We start from the raw sequence: 16,568 nt of genomic DNA, 5'->3' as shown, positions 1-16,568 counted from the left end.
TGGTACTAACATAAAAACAGATATATGGATCAATTAAATAGAATAGAACCCAGAAATAAATCCTCACTTATATGGTCAAGTAATGGTCAAGTAATCTATAAAAGAGAAGGCAAGGATATACAATGCAGCAAATACAGTCTCTTCAATAAGTGGTGTTGGCAAAACTGCATCTCATTGTGTGTAAAAAAAAAAAAGAAGAAAAGAAAAGAAATTGGATGACTTTTCTACACCATATACAAAGACAAACTCTTACGGATTAAAGACTTAACTGTTAGACTTGAAACCATAAAACTCCTAGAAGAAAACATAGGCAGTAAACTTTTAGATATCACTCCTAGTAATATCTTTTTGGATACATCTTCTTAAGCATGGAAAACACAAGAAAGAGTAAACAAATGGGAATACATCAAATAAAAAGTTTTTGCATAGCAAAGGAAACCATCAATGAAACAAAAAGACAGCCGACTGAAAGGGAAAAGATATTGGTAAATGATACATCTGATACTGGGTTAATATCCAAAAATATATAAAGAACTCATACAAATTAATACCAAAAAAACAACAATCCGTTTTAAAAATGGGCAAAGGACCTGAATAGACATGTCTCTCAAGAGGACATACAGATGGCCAACAGACATATGAGAAGATGCTCAACATCACTAATCATCAGGGAAATGAAAATTAAAACCACAATGTGATACCATCTCACATCTGTCAGAATGGCTGTCATCAACAAATGAACAAATAACAAGGGCTTCACTAATTTACAATCCCACTCTGTACCCTGTTGGTGGAATTGTAAATTAGTGCAGCCTCTATGGCAAACAGTATGGAGATTCCTCAAAAAACTAAAAATAGAGCTGCCATATACTCCAGCAATTCCACTTCTGGGTATTTATTGAAAGAAAATAAAAACACTAATTCAAAAAGGTATATATCCACCCCTATGTTCATTGCAGCATTAGCAGTGATAGTCTAGGCACGGAAGCAGCCTAGATGTCCATTAATAAATGAATGGATGAAGAAGATGAGGTATGTACACACACACACACACACACACACACACACATACACACACACACAATGGAATATTATATTCATCAATAAAAAGAAGGAAATCTTGCCATTTGCAACAACATGGATAAACCTAGAGGATATTATGCTAAGTGAAGTAAGTCAGAGAGAGACAAGTACCATATGATCTCACCTATATGTGGAATCTAAAAATAAATAAAAAAATAAATGAAACAGAAACAGACCCACAGTTATAGAGGGGGGTGGGAGGATGGGAATTGAAAAAAATATGCTACAGACTGGCACAATAAAATTTAACTTAGCTATATTATTAAATTTTGGCACTTTTAAATTATAGATTTTTAATACAGTATATTAAGATTCTTATGTAATTTACATGATGATATTTGAAATTTATAAGTGATACAAATGTCCTTTAAATGTATAGTTTGTAGCATTTTATATGTAGCATGATACTTATGGAATTTAACAACTAATGACTTTTAATGTAAAGGTTTATTTATGATTTTCAACAAGGAAGTTACATTTCTAGGCAATAAAAGTTATACTGTCTTATGAAGCTCTAGAGAATAAATTTATACACATTTTATAGTTGAAAAGATTTATTTGTTCCTGAATATTTTGCCTGTATATACATATGTGTGTGTATGCGTATATGTGTGTGTGTGTGTATATATGGATATATATACACACATATATATATATATATATATATATATATATGTATCTCCACTCATTTTAATGAGGAAAAGATGATGCATTATATCCCAAACCAACATATCCAAATAATTTTTCACAGAAAATTAAATCAATTGAACAGTGAAAACATATTTACATAAGTAATAAACAACAGTGTGAAAGTAAAGAATACAGTTTATATATAAAATGTAATTTACTGAGGAAGAAGAAAAGATTTTATTGGGAGTGGCCATTAGTGGAGGAAGGGTGTGAAGAACTCAAGAAGGTGATGGAGAGTAAGGAGGTCAATCTTCTGGCAGCCACTTAATGTCACAATCAGATGGAACTGATGATAATAGAAATAAAGATGACATTATTTGTTATACATTTTTAGTGAAAAACGTATTCAGAGTTAAATTTTTAGCTCTTGGCTTTCTGTTGATAGGCATTATATAAAAGCAATGTAAAATATACTTTTAAATAATTACATAGGCAAACATCTGTAAGGCATGTAAATGCAACATTACAGTAACTGTGTATTGACAATATGCTACCTATACGTTTTATTTCATTTCCACTATTGTGTTGAGGAAAGCAGAATAAGCCTGATTGTGAACTGAATGCAAAATTTTCCCAAGTAAAGATTAAGAAGGGGAAAAAGAAACTACTGAAACAAAACAAAAAACGTTCATAACTCCAGGGAATTATTGATCCAATATAGATGTCTCTTGAGGATTGGTTCAGCCAGTGTTTTGCAGGAATAGTTTGACATATGTTCTAAGCAGATTAATACACAAATAAAAATAAAAAGCTATATCATTGTTATACCAGTATTGACAGATAGAAGTAAGACATTTAAATAAGTGGTAGTTTAGTGTAAATGTAAACAATATACTGCATGAGTGGTAATGACATTAAAAGACAAAATAAATTTTTGCTGTTGGACATTCTTTCTTTAACCTTAGCAGTGTGTATAATGAGATGGTTAGCTAGGGTATAAGATCTGAAAAAGATAAAGAATCTGCTCCAGGGGGGAAAAAAAGCCTCACCTTACCCAAGCAATTTCTTCAACTAGCCAGTATAGGGAAAAAAGATGGATGGTGCATAAAACAGAAGAGCAATTAACTTATCCAAGGTCATGTAGCCAATCGATGGTGGATATGAAATTTGTATACAAATTTCCCTTCAATAAGTTCTCTTCTTCAGAAAAAATGGCTACTGTATATGCTTATGCTTCATGAACCTACTAAATTGTGTGTGTAAACACATATGCCACCATACATGCACATCAATTGAACAGTGAAAACATATTTACATAATAAATAATAGATTGGAAATTTATATAAATTTTCATCCTATCATTAAATCTTTCTGAGACTTAGGGATATTAACTATCTTTCCCAAAGTTACTAAATGAATACGTAACAAACACAAATTTGAACACAGGTATTCCTAACTCCAAAGCCAATGGCTTATCTTTTCCCATCTCTTTCTTTCTCTTCTTTTCTTTTTTTTTTTAATTACGGAGGCGAGGGTGGGCCCTGCAGTCTTTATTTGATTTTATTTTACATTTATTTATTTTTTTAAAGAGGGTGCAGCTCACAGTGGCCTATGCAGGGATCAAACCCACAACCTTGGTGTTATTAGTACCATGCTCTAACCAACTGAGCTAACCAGCCACCCCTCCCATCTCTTTCTTCAGATTCCAAAAAAATATAAACAGTTAAGGGTCTCAGTATAAACTTATGTCCCCTCATTTCAAGCAATCATCTCAATACATAAAACTGGAGAAGTTTTATGTCAGGGAAGCCCAGGAGAGTTGTTTTTGTTGTTGTTCTAAATTATGTTGAAATGCGCTTTTCTACTGTTAGAGTGTCCTTGAAGAGTTCAGAGAATTTGACAAGAAACAAAGTGAAACTGAAAGTCACAGAGGAGAGGTTATTAAACATACAGAGAATAGCCTCATTCTGCTTCTCTACATTGAGATTCTTTTACTTATCTCAATGAAAACATTAACAACCCCAGAAGTTTCCCTTCCCCTACTTACATAATAAAGTAAAAGCATGACTTTGTAGAAAAGTTAGAGTTAAAAGTTTATAATTCAGCGCTAAATCACTTCTGGGGATAGCACCAAAATCTCTATGGAAATTTACTATTTTCATATCTGTTTTTATCCTCATTAAGATAATTCTAAAACTAAATATCTTTGATATTTTTTCAATAAATTTTTAAATTACAAAAAAGAAATATAGGGTTACCCAGTCCCATTTACATTTTTAATAAGAGTGATAGAAAAAGCTCAAATGTTATTTAAATCTATTTTCATATGATTCAAAAGCAAACTTATGAATGCATACAATGGATATTGTACAAACTTTCTAAGAGGCAATTAATTTGCCAATGCACAACAAAGCTGGAAAAAGAAAAAATATTTAGCATAGTAATTTTTCTTATAGGAATTTATCCTCAGGAAATAAAGGAATTCTCAAGAAAGTATATATAATAATATTTATCACAATGTTTAATATGTAATAGCAAAAAAGGGGGAAATTTAGAAATAGCATAAATAATTCAAACAAGCAAATAGCAAGTTATGGTACATTCATACAAATATAAATTAATTAAGAATGATGTTAAACAAAATAGTAACATAATATGAACTACTTTTTGTGTAAAAATAATCAAACAATAGCAGAAATTAAGGAATTTTTTTTTAAAAAGCATAAAAGAGCAGAATTAGTAAATATACTCAAGAGCAGGATCTTTAAAATAAATAAAAAAATATGCACAAAACTTTGGCCATTATAATTAAGAGAGAAATTGAAAATTAAATAAAATTAAGAAATAGACATAGGATAATAAAATCATGAGAGATAAGAAGGATACTTTCTTAGCTATAAAGAATATAATTCTGCTGGTAATTTTGAAAAGACAAATGCTACTTAAATTTTCTATGGTATAGAAAAGCATGGAAACCAATTTAATATATTACAAAGTGTTACAAATATAGTATAAAAAGTAAATCATTTTGTACTCCGATTAAAACAGATTTTAAAAATAGCAAATCAAAAGCTATTAACTGAATTATGTAATGTCCCAGAATACACGAATGATTTTAAAATTAGAAAAATACAAAAGACCCTTTTAAAAATAATAATGTCATCATCTCAAGGCTCATCATGCAATTGATAAATTCAATACTCACTTCAAATATAGATTTTGAAAATGGTGAATAATTATCAGTAGGTGTATAATTATATACCTGGAAAATAAAGAAAACTGATTGTACTTTGTTTAGAAAGTTTATTAAAGGGCCTAGATTTAAAATAAATGTGATTATTTAAAATTTCTTAAAATTTAGATTAAGATTTTTTTTTTCATTTTACTAATGGATTATATCATGGGGGTGATCATTCATGCTAACAATAACAACTCATAATAAAAATCTTTGTGTCAAAATGTTAGGTTGGTTTTAGCTGTATATATAAAACAAACAAGGAAAAAAACTCAAACACGCTTAACCAATCAGGGAATATATTAGCAAACATAGCCAGTGTACAAATGAGAACAAATTTTTAATCAGTTGATTAGACATCTAAGTTCATCATGGACCCAGCTGTTTCTGACTCTCTGCCTCCTCAGTGTTGACTATATCTTCCCTTCTTCTTCATGGTAATTATATGCTTGTAAAAACTCATTGTAGTATAAAACACCAATTAAATACTTTGTGCATGTCAAAGAAAGTTAGGATTGAAGGTTAGTCATATAGCATTTTGTCTATTGTTGGGCACTCTCATAGTCATTGTAATAATATTTATTATCCATGGCCTCCTCCACCAATAAAAGGACAGTACTCCCCTACCATAACTGTAACAACTGAAATAGTTATTTCTCCTACATATTTTCAAAATGATGGTACCAACATCATTGTTGTGACACACCAATATGGATAATCTGAATTTGAATGGCAAAATCAATAAACTTAATCTGAAGGACATATTTAGAACAGCATATACAACATGTAGAAAATACATATATTTTCTTTGCAAATATCATTCCCAAACCTATCCATGTAAAGTAATTGTTTTCAGCTGTGGTGTAACATTCACTAGGTGTTCTGGAAAATTTGAGGGATCTTATAATTTCCTTGTGTGGTTATGGCTGAGCACTTCCATTATTATACTTTTCCTTAGCATAGTTTGGCGCAAAAAGGAAAGCCTGAGACAGAGGTTTGCAAGGAGCAGTTTATCTGGGAAAATGTTTCCAAAGGAATTACAGTAGGAAACTGGGAAGAATGAAACAAAGAGGGAAACCCAATCCCAGGATGGTGATTGAGGTGGACACCTGAGCTTGATTCTACTGGAGACTCTCTGAATAGGCATGAGAATGTTTTAGATTTATCAACCCCAGGAATTCAAATATGTTTATTGTATTTCCATGTATAAAATCTTTCATTTATCTCAAAAAAAACCCAAACACCTTAGCTTGTTATCAAGGCTTGCCATGACCTGAGCCCTGCCTGCCTACCTCTCCAGTCACAGTGTTTGCCATGATTCCTCTCATAGGTAACCTATACTAATGGCCATTCTAAATGACTTATAGTTCCTTTAATTGTCATGTGGTTTAATTCTTTGCCTTGAACAATTTCAATCCCTCTATTTAGAATGTAAGCTCCTCTTTCAATCCTTATTGAAGAATTCATGATTCTTCAATAAACTTCTTTTTTTTTTTGGTAGCAAAATTCACTTCTCGCTACTGGTCTAGAAGGTCTTTAAAGGCAGTTATCATGTTTTGATCTCTTCTACATCCATAGTTCTCCAAGATGTAATATCTATATCTATATCTATATCTATATCTATATCTATATCTATATCTATATCTATATGACAGGCACTTACATTTTTTAGTAATTCAATGCCTGATGAATGGAAAATAAATATTCCTTTAAAATGTCTTCCATGGGTTGCAAAGTTGCCAGTCTGTCAGTATGATAACATAGGCTGAGACTGTCATTGTTTCTGATTTAGGATTAAAACTTTATAAGCACATTAGGATAAATGGCACTGTTCTACATCTCAACAGGAAAATGGTTGAAGAAGCAAACTTGATAAAAGTGATTGTGCTTGATGTAACTAAATAACTGGATTAACAGCGGGAACTGTCAAATAACTAAATGTTTCTTCCTTTAATTAATCCAACTTCAGTGATAAGTTTGTATTTTATAGGAAAAAGACAAGAAAAAATTTCAGGCTAGAAATTCATACTCAATATTTTCTTTCTTACGCATCTTTTCTTTTTCATTGATTAGAAAAATGCATAAGTCCCTGTACTACTGCTAAAAGAAGTGTGGATTTTAAGTAAATAATATAAAGAAAACCCTTTACTGATATGATATATATTCTTGAGCATATAATGAACATAAATATAATTACCATACTTAAATTAAAATTCATTCAATAAAACATTGTCTTTACTGTGGTAACTGAAGTAAGTCTGTAGCTATTTTAAAACATCAAGCAAGGGCTGGCCCGGTGGCTCAGGTGGTTGGAGCTCTGTGCTCCTAACTCCGAAAGCTGCCGGTTCGATTCTCCCATGGGCCAGTAGGCTCTCAACCACAAGGTTGCCAGTTCAACTCCCGCAAGGGATGGTGTGCTGTGCTCCCTGCAACTAGCAATGGCAACTTGACCTGAAGCTGAGCTGCACCCCTGCACCCTCCACAACTAAGAATGAAAGGACAACAACTTGACTTGGAAAAAAAAAAAAAGTCCTGGAAGTACACAATGTTTCCCAAGAGAGTCCTGTTCCCCTTCCCCAATAACATCTTTTAAAAAACAAACAAACAAATAAACAAAACAAAACATCAAGCGAGTTGGGTTCTGGGAAGATAGAAGAGTAGAAAGCACTAGGAATTGGTCTTCCCATCTATATATAAAATTACACATCCAAAGGCAGATTTGGACAAGCAGAGTAAAGATGTGTAAACTTGAAGACAATGGAAATTGAGTCTGAGAAACAAAAAACAAACAAACAAACAAACGAAAAAAAAAAAAACAACAGATGAAAAGTGAATAGAGCCTAAGGAACCTGTGGGACACCATCAGGTAGATCAACCTGTGCATTTTGGGAGTCACGGAAAATTAAAAGAGAGAGAAATGGGCATTTAGGACATTTGAAGAAATAATGGCTGAAAACCTCAAATTCAATAGAAGCTGTGAATAAAACTATCCGAGAAGTTCAACAAATTCCAAGCAAAAGGATCTCAATAACACCTACATCAGGACACATTACAATCAACTTTCCAAAGCCAAATACAAAGAGAATTTTGAAAGCAGAAAGAGAGAGGTGACTTATCACATACAAAGGACCCTCAATAAGAATATGAGCATATTCCTCATCAGAAATTTATAGGCAGGAAGGCAGTGGGCCAGTATGTTCAAAGTGTTAATAGAAGACAAACAAACAAAATGGTCAACTGAAAAATCCTATATCTGGCAAACTGTCCTGCAAGAATGAAGAAGAAATTAAGACACTCCCAGATACACAAAAGCTGAGGGAGTTGATTATCACTATATCTGTCCTGCAAGAAATGCTCAAAGGAGTCCTGCACGGGGAAATGAAAGGTCATTACACAGTAACTTGAAGCCATATGAAGAAATAATGGTCTCAAAATATATAAATACATGGAAATTATAAAAGTGTGTTATATTGTAACAATGGTTTGTAACTTTATTTTTTAATACATAATATAAGAGACTAATACAAAAATAGTCTAAAAGTTAGTATTATTGTAAATTTGGTTTGTAATTCCACATGTTATTTAAAAGATAAATTTAAGAGAATTATTAGTTTATTTGGGGACACACAATGTATAAAGATGTAATTTTGTGACACCAACAACTAAAAGTGGTAGGAAAAGTACTGAAAGTGAGCAGATTTTGTATGTTATTGAAATTAGGCTGGTATAAATTCAAATTAGAGTATTATAACTTTAGGATGTTAAATGTATTCCCCATAGTAATCCCCCATAAATAAAATAGCTATAGAATATACACAAAAGGAAATGAGAAATTAATTTAAACATTTCACTACCAAAACAAAAAGAAATAATCTAAACACAAAAAGAGAACGTAATGCAAGAAGTGAGGGACAAAAAAAGTTATGAGACATATAAAAAGCAAATGCAAAATGACAGAGGTAAGTACTTCCTTATCAGAGATTCCTGTAAAAATAAATTGATTAACTTTCCAAGAAAAACACAGAGATGGCCAGAATGGCTAACAATACAATCAAACTATACTCTGTCTATAAGAGACTCACATTAGATCCAAGGACACAAATAGAATGAAAGTTAAAAGATGGGAAATATATTCCATGCAAATAGTAACCAAAGAAGAACTGACTATCCTAATATGAGACAAATAGAGTTTAAATCAAAAAAGTTGCAAGAAATAAAGCAACACATTAGTATATATTAATAAAATGTTCAAAACAGCAAGCAGATGTAGCAGTTATAAGCATTTATATACGTAGAAAGAGACTATCAAAATATATTAAGCAAAATCTGACAGAATTAAAGGGAGAGATAGACAGTTTTATAATAATAATTAGAGACTATTGAATACCCCGCTCCCAATAATGGATAGAACAACTAGACAGAAGACAGTAAGAAATAGAAGACTTAAGTAACACAATAAACTACTAATAGACATACATAGAACACTCTACCCAACAATAGCATACATATTCTTTTCAAGTGTACATGAAACATTTTCCAGGATAGACAACAAATTAAGTCTCAGTAGATTTCAAAGTGCCAATATCATGTAAAGTATCTTGGCTAAGCGCGTGCGCGCGCACACACACACACACACACAAAGAAGCTAAAATTCAACAATAGAGGTAAAAGAAAATTCATAAATTGGTGGCAATTAAAAAAAATCCACTCTTAAACTATCAAGAGATAAATTAAGAAATCACTAGGGAAACTGAAAAATAAAAATGAAAACATAAATACAACATACCAGTACTTACGGGACACAGTGAAAGCAATAACGGGGAAATTTATAAGCACTTACATTAAAAAACAAGTGAGGGTGGGGGGAATAGGAAGAGGTTGGTAAAAGCTACAAACTTTCAGCTATAAAATTAATACTGTCTAAGGATCTGATGTAAAATATGGTGAATATAGTTGATAACACTGTATTGCATAATTTATATTTGGTAAGAGAGTAAAATTTAAATGTTCTCACACAGACACACAGAAAGAAAATGTGAGGTGATGATGTGTTGAATAACTACATGGAAGGAATTCTTTCACAATGTATATGTATACCAAATCACTACAATGTATACTTTAAATCTTATAATTTTATATATCAATTATACACCAATAAAGCTGAAATTTAAAAAAAAAATGCAAAACATATAAAAACAAAAGAAAGATCACAAAAGTTTACACTTAAGGAACTAGAAAAAGAAGAACAAACTAAACCCAAAGCTAGCAGAAGGAAGAAAGTAATAAAAATTAAAGCAGAGATAATCAAAATAGAGAAGAGAAAAATAACAGAGAAAAATAAATAAAACCAAAAATTTGTTCTTTGAGAAGATCAACAAAATTGGCAGACCTTTAGGTAGATAGATTTAAAAAAGAGACACCATTCAAATTACTAAAATAAAAAATGAAAGTGGGAAAAATACTACCAATTCTACAGAAATAAAAAAGGAATATACGAGTGTACTATAAACAATTGCACATCAAGATATTAGATAACTTAGATGAATGGATAAATTCCTAGAAACACAAAGACTTTGAAAACTAAATCATAAATAAATAGAAAATCTGAATGGACATATAACTAGTAAAGCAATTGAATCGGTAATCAAAATTCTCCTCACAAAGAAAACTCCAAGATCTGATGACTTCACTGGTGAATTCTACCAAACACTTAAAAACCTAATACAGTAGTCTCCCCTTATCCATGGGGGATATGTTCCAAAAATCGCAGTGGGTATCTGAAAGCAGGGATAGTATCAAACCTTGTACATACTATGATTTTTTCCCTATATGTACATATCTATAATAAAGTTTAATTTATAAGTTAGGTATAGTAATAGGAAAACAGTAATAACTAATAATAAAATAGAACAATTGTAACAATATACTGTAATAAAATGTATTTGAAGGTTGTCTGCCTTTCTGTCTATAACTGATCTGATAACCAAGATTTCTACTAAATGACTAATGGGACAGTAGCATATACAGCATGGATGTGCTGGACAAAGGGATAAATCACATCGTGGGTGGGACAAAATGAGATAATGGGAGATTTCATCAGGCTACTTAGAATGACACAGAATTTAAAACTTATAAATTTTTTATTACTGGGATTTCCCATTTAATATTTTCCAACCACGGTTGACTGTAGGTAATTGAAACTATGGAAACCAAAACTGCAAATGAGCGGGGACTACAGTACCAATCCTTCTCAAATTCTTAAAAAAAAATAAAAAATAGAAAGAAAAAAAAAACACCCAGAAGGGAACATTTCCTAACTCATTCTGTGAGGCTCACATTATCCTGATACCAAAGCCAGACAAAGACACTACCAAAAAAGAAAACTACAGACCAATATCCTTTATGAACACAAACATAAAAGTACTCAACAAAATATTAGCCAGCCAAATTTAGGAGCTTATTAAATGGATTGTACAACATGACCAAGTGGGATTTGTTAATGGAATGAGATGATGGTCCAACATAAAAAATCATCATATATCACATTAATAGAATGAAGATAAAAAATAACAAATCATGATCATCTCATTGGAAGCAGTAAAAGCATTTAACAAAATTCAACAACCTTTCATAATAAAAAGACTCAACAAACTAGGAAGAGAAAGAAACCACCTCAATATAATACAAATCATGTAGGAAAAACCCCAGTGAACATCATACTCAATTATAAAATACTGAAAGTTTTTCTTCAAAAATCAGTAACAAGGAAAGGATGTCCACTTTTGCCACTTCTGTTCAAGGTAGTACTGGGAGTTCTAGCCAGAGCAATTAGGTGAGGGGAAAAAAAATGCATCTAAATTTGAAAGGAAGAAGTAAAATGATACCTGATGAAACATTCTATGTATAAAATCCTAAATGTTTCACAAGAAAAAAACTATTAGAACTAATAAATGAGTCTAACACAGTAGTAGGATTAAAATAATAATACAAGAATCAGTTGAATTTCTAAACACTAACAATAAACAATCTGAAAAGGAAATTACAAAAACAATTCCATTTATAATAGCATCACAATGAATAAAATATGTAGAAATTAACTTAAGCAATGAGGTGATAAACTTGTAAAATAGAACTATAAAATATTGCTGAAAAACATTAAAGACGATATAAATAAATGGAAACACATCCAATATTATACATTGGGGTACTCAATATTCTTGAGATATCAATACTACCCATAGTGATCTAGGTTCATATAGTCCCTGTCAAAATCCCAATGATGTTTTTTGAAAAACTTAGAAAAGCCAACCCTAAAATTCATGTGGAATCTCAAGAGACTCTGAATAGCCAAAACAATCTTGAAAAAACAAAACAAACTTGGAAGACTCATACTTCTGATATTGAAATTTATGACAAAGCTATAATAATCAAAACAGTGTGATACTAGTGTAAAGACAGACATATAAACCAACGTAACAGAATAGAGCATCCCAGAAATAAACCCTCACATACATGGTCAAACGATTTGATGCTGAAACCATTCAATATAAAAAGGACAGTCTAATCAACAAATAGTGTTGGGAAAACTAGATATCCACATGTAAAAGTTTTCAATGTGTCTCTGACTTATTATTTTTGTTCTGACTAGCCTTAAAACAACATGTACATCTATTTCTTTTTCAAGTTTATTTCTTTAAAAAAATTATAGAAGGCAACCTAGGTGCTTAATTTTATTCTATTAAGATTTTCATACAATTGTCTTGTCAGTTTCATGCATTCACCTCTGTCTGTCACTCCACTCTACCTTCTACATTTGCTTCAGGAAGTTTTAAACTATAAACACAATCTACAGTCCAGAAAGTTTGATCAATCTGTTTTCCAATATTAAGAAAAATAAAACCAGGACATTAAGTCTCTGTGTTTTACTTACTGCAGATAAAGGAAGTGAAGCCTGCCATATTTGTGAATGGATAAGGCCAGTCCTATACAAAAGCTCATGCGGATAGGGAGTCCTAGGGATTGAAGATGGCTGGTCATTCAAAGTGATCAGAAAGAATAAAAGACACACGGTAAATACATGCCCTTTGAAATCAAGCAGCTGATTCTAGAATGAGAAGCAGAGAGGAGACTATGCCAACATCATCTAAAGCTGGATAGAAAAAAAGAAAGAATATAGGAATAAGGAACGATGACAACCGAATGATATATAAGTTGGCTTGGTTAAGAGTATGATTTTAAAAAGACACTGCAAAGTATTATATTAACACAATAATTACCATGACATTGACTTAATATGATAACCTAATTTTGTAATCCAATTCAGCAAACATTTATTGAAAGCATATTATGTATTATAAATAGTCTTAAATAATATATTAAGGTTTATGTTATATGGTAAGAATACAAATATGACATGATTTTTATCCTTACTAAGCTACCCATAGTCTAATAGAATGAATCAGTAAAATTGTCAATTTTTATTTAATTTTGGAAAATTGTACCTTCTAAATTAATGACATGGAGTAGGAATTGAACTGAGCAAGTTAAAGATGATTTGCTATTTTGTACACTTATGATAAACTGGTAATATTATGAAACAATGCTATATGAATTCAAAACTTTAAATAAAATAAAAACAGTAATATAAAAATATATAAATATATATTAATCTGAAATACAGAAAGCACATAACACTCTAAGTATAGAAGAATTTGAAGATATCACAAAGGGAAACAGTGACCCATCTGATATAAAAAATTAAGTTTTAAATTTGTTTAACTTTTAAATTTCTGCCATTTCTTTGACATTAGTAAGATACAATAAACTGAAAAGTACTTGTCACAAATATGATAGACAAATGCTGCATGTTAACTCATAAACAAGTTTTGTTTTTTAAAATGCAAAATTTACACTGATTTATAAATAAAAAATGCGGCATAAATGTTTAAAAGGCAATTCACTGGGTAGGAAATGAAATAACTAACAAATATTTAATATTTTATTCACATGATTCATAAAGGTTAATTTAAAGAATAATGATATATCATTTTTCCTATTGATTTACCAAAATTAAAAAGAAAAAAAGTTAGCCATGATCAGGACATGAAAAAGAATCTTTACAAAAGGAGAAATTAAAGATAACAGAAGAAAAGTAAAAATTACAGTTGTCATTTAAAAAACAAAAAAAAACAAAAAGGGATTTCAGATAGAGCTTAAAGATATTAACTTTATAGCATGTTCCCCTCTCAGACTTCAGGGAAGGATGAAAAGTTGTTATGTTGCAACTTTTTGTTTTCTGTTATGTGATTGATTGAAATGAGGTGAAATGAGAGAGCCTGAGACAAATGTCTTGATTTTGGCTAAATGAAAGGCAAGATTAACAGCTAGAAGGAAGGAAGGATATTGTGAAATCAGAATAAGGAAAACCTTGAGCAGTTAATATAACACTGCCAAAGAGCATTAAGAATAAAGGTTACATTTGGATTTTGGAAATGTATGGTCAACCAAGTCTGTTAGAGGATAGGATTTTCTTCTTCTCCCACTTCATCTCCAAGATTTACTCTATCATCTACTTATATGTGCTGTAGGTCGAATGCTTAAGTGATTAGAGACCAACAGTGCCAGGAAAAGGCATCGATAAAGTAACTTATCTCAGAACCCATGACTGGAAGAGTCCACTGAAATGAAGGGAATGCTAATATTTGAAGAAAAGATGTTCAGTCTGTGGGGACAGAGCCCCAGAGAGCAGTTTCCAGGCTCTCCGCCTCACATAGAAAGGTGCTAGCTCAGCTAGTAAATGGCCATCAACTGTGATTGGATGGCCATCAGCTGTGGCTACTTGGCCGTCAACTGTAACCAGTGAGCCATTGGCCACTAATATAACTGCTGTGGCTACGCTAGCAGCAAAATGGGAGCTAGCAAGAAGATGGTGGCTGAGCTAGCAAGAGCGGATTGCAGTTAGCATGGTGGATTGCAGCTAGCAAGTGAGGTTGGTGGCTGAGCCTGCAAGCGGTACAGTGAGGGTTGTGAACAGTGTGGATCCAGCCTCCAGTGGGAGTATAGTGTCACCAGCAAGAATATAATAGTATGACTCCCCTATTTATGGCTCCGTGTGTGTTCCTTTTTGGCCTCACCATATCCTGCGTTCTTATGTGGGGAGCGGGAACAGAGACCCCGCAGGCTGCCCCACGTGACACAGTCCTTGAAGGTTCTGGGTAAAAAATGAAAATGAAATGATTTCTAATGACAAGAGCATAAGTTAGGAAGTATAAAATTGGGAATTCTGGAAGCTGAGGTGAAGTCATGGTATGTTTAAATTACATACAGTAAATATGAGCTAGACTGGTTGTGAGGACAGAGCCCCAGAGAGCAGTTTCCAGGCTCTCGGCCTCATATGGAGGGGTGCTGGCTCGGGTGGTAGATGGCCATCAGCTATGGTTAGTTGGCTGTCAGCTGTAACCATTGAGCCATTGGCCACTAATATAACTGCTGCAGCTATGGAGGGAAGAGGAGCAGAGTTGAGGAGAGTCGTCCATCGGTTGGCAGAAAAGTGGACAGCAGGTTGCACGTCGTGTGAACCCAGCCTCCAGTGAGACCACAGTGGTATGACTTCCCCACCTATGGCTCCATGGGTATTCCTTTTGGGCCTAGCCACATCCTGCGTTCTTATGTGGGGAGCGGGAGTAGAGACCCCGCAGGCCGCCCCGCACAACACCTGTGTTCTTGTGCAGGGAGAGGGAGCAGAGACCCCACCTGATACCCCACACAACACTGGTCCTTTCAATACCTTCATTTTCACAGATGAACTAAAACTTGAACTGTCTTTGACTATGTTTCTTTCAGATCTGTGAGGGGTCGAAGTTTAAACATTGTTTATATTTCTTATAGGCACGTATCTAAAACTCTGAAGGTCTATGCTTACCAGAAATACCTTGGGATGCTAGGGAACTGGTTAAGTTCAAAACCTTGACTAGTTAAAAAGCCAACCGATATCCCATTTTTTTCTGAGCCCGTTAGATGTGATGTACTCCTACAGCTACCATGAATGATTCCAAGTACAAACACTTCTCTGGCCTGCAAACCCCCTCCTTCACCCCAATCACCCAAATTATCTCAGTGTTTTTCACCCTCACAGTTTCACCTTTTAATCTAGCATTAACAGTCTAAAAGAATATTCACCCAGTAATCAATGGATCCTAAATCTGGCCTTGATACTTATTTGCTGTGACCTTGGGAAAATCGTTTAATCTTTCTGCACCACAAATGTTTGGCCTGCATAATGAATATTATAAATGGACTTTGATTAACATGTAAGAAGTTACCCAGCACACAGTAGAGGCTTGACAAATAGTGGCGTCTCCCTCTCAACAGACCTTCACTGCGGAGACCCTCCTAGATTTTCTCCTCTGATCACTCCTCTGCAACTCTTCCCTCAGACTTACACACAGGTCTGCTCTCAAATCTCAAGCCTCCTTCTTTGGAAGACTTTTCCATTCCCATAAGTTCTCCCTGGATCCCTCACGACCATAAACATTCCCCCCTTATTTCCTCACCACCCTTCACCATTTAGAATCTGACTTCTTTTGAAAGAAAATGTCAAACTCCTCAAAATTACATTACT

At 32.9% G+C, this 16,568-nt stretch overlaps 1 long non-coding RNA gene across 11 annotated transcripts in view; it reads right to left on the bottom strand.

Moving 5' to 3' along the window:
• LOC109449577 (uncharacterized) overlaps positions 1-16,568 on the bottom strand; it is a 490,477-nt gene that overhangs the window by 327,727 nt on the left and 146,182 nt on the right. Inside the window, exon 7 of one of the 11 annotated variants that reach the window (XR_016019526.1) lies at positions 4,919-4,975. The exons of the other annotated variants lie outside the window; for them this stretch is intronic. This is a non-coding gene — a long non-coding RNA (uncharacterized LOC109449577). The remainder of the gene's footprint in view (positions 1-4,918; positions 4,976-16,568) is intronic. 11 annotated transcript variants of the gene reach the window in all.

This window comes from Rhinolophus sinicus, chromosome 17, assembly GCF_057876585.1.
Source record: "Rhinolophus sinicus isolate RSI-liver-muscle chromosome 17, RSI-T2T, whole genome shotgun sequence".
Taxonomy (NCBI): domain Eukaryota; kingdom Metazoa; phylum Chordata; class Mammalia; order Chiroptera; family Rhinolophidae; genus Rhinolophus; species Rhinolophus sinicus.
This window is presented reverse-complemented; position numbering and strand designations above follow the sequence as displayed.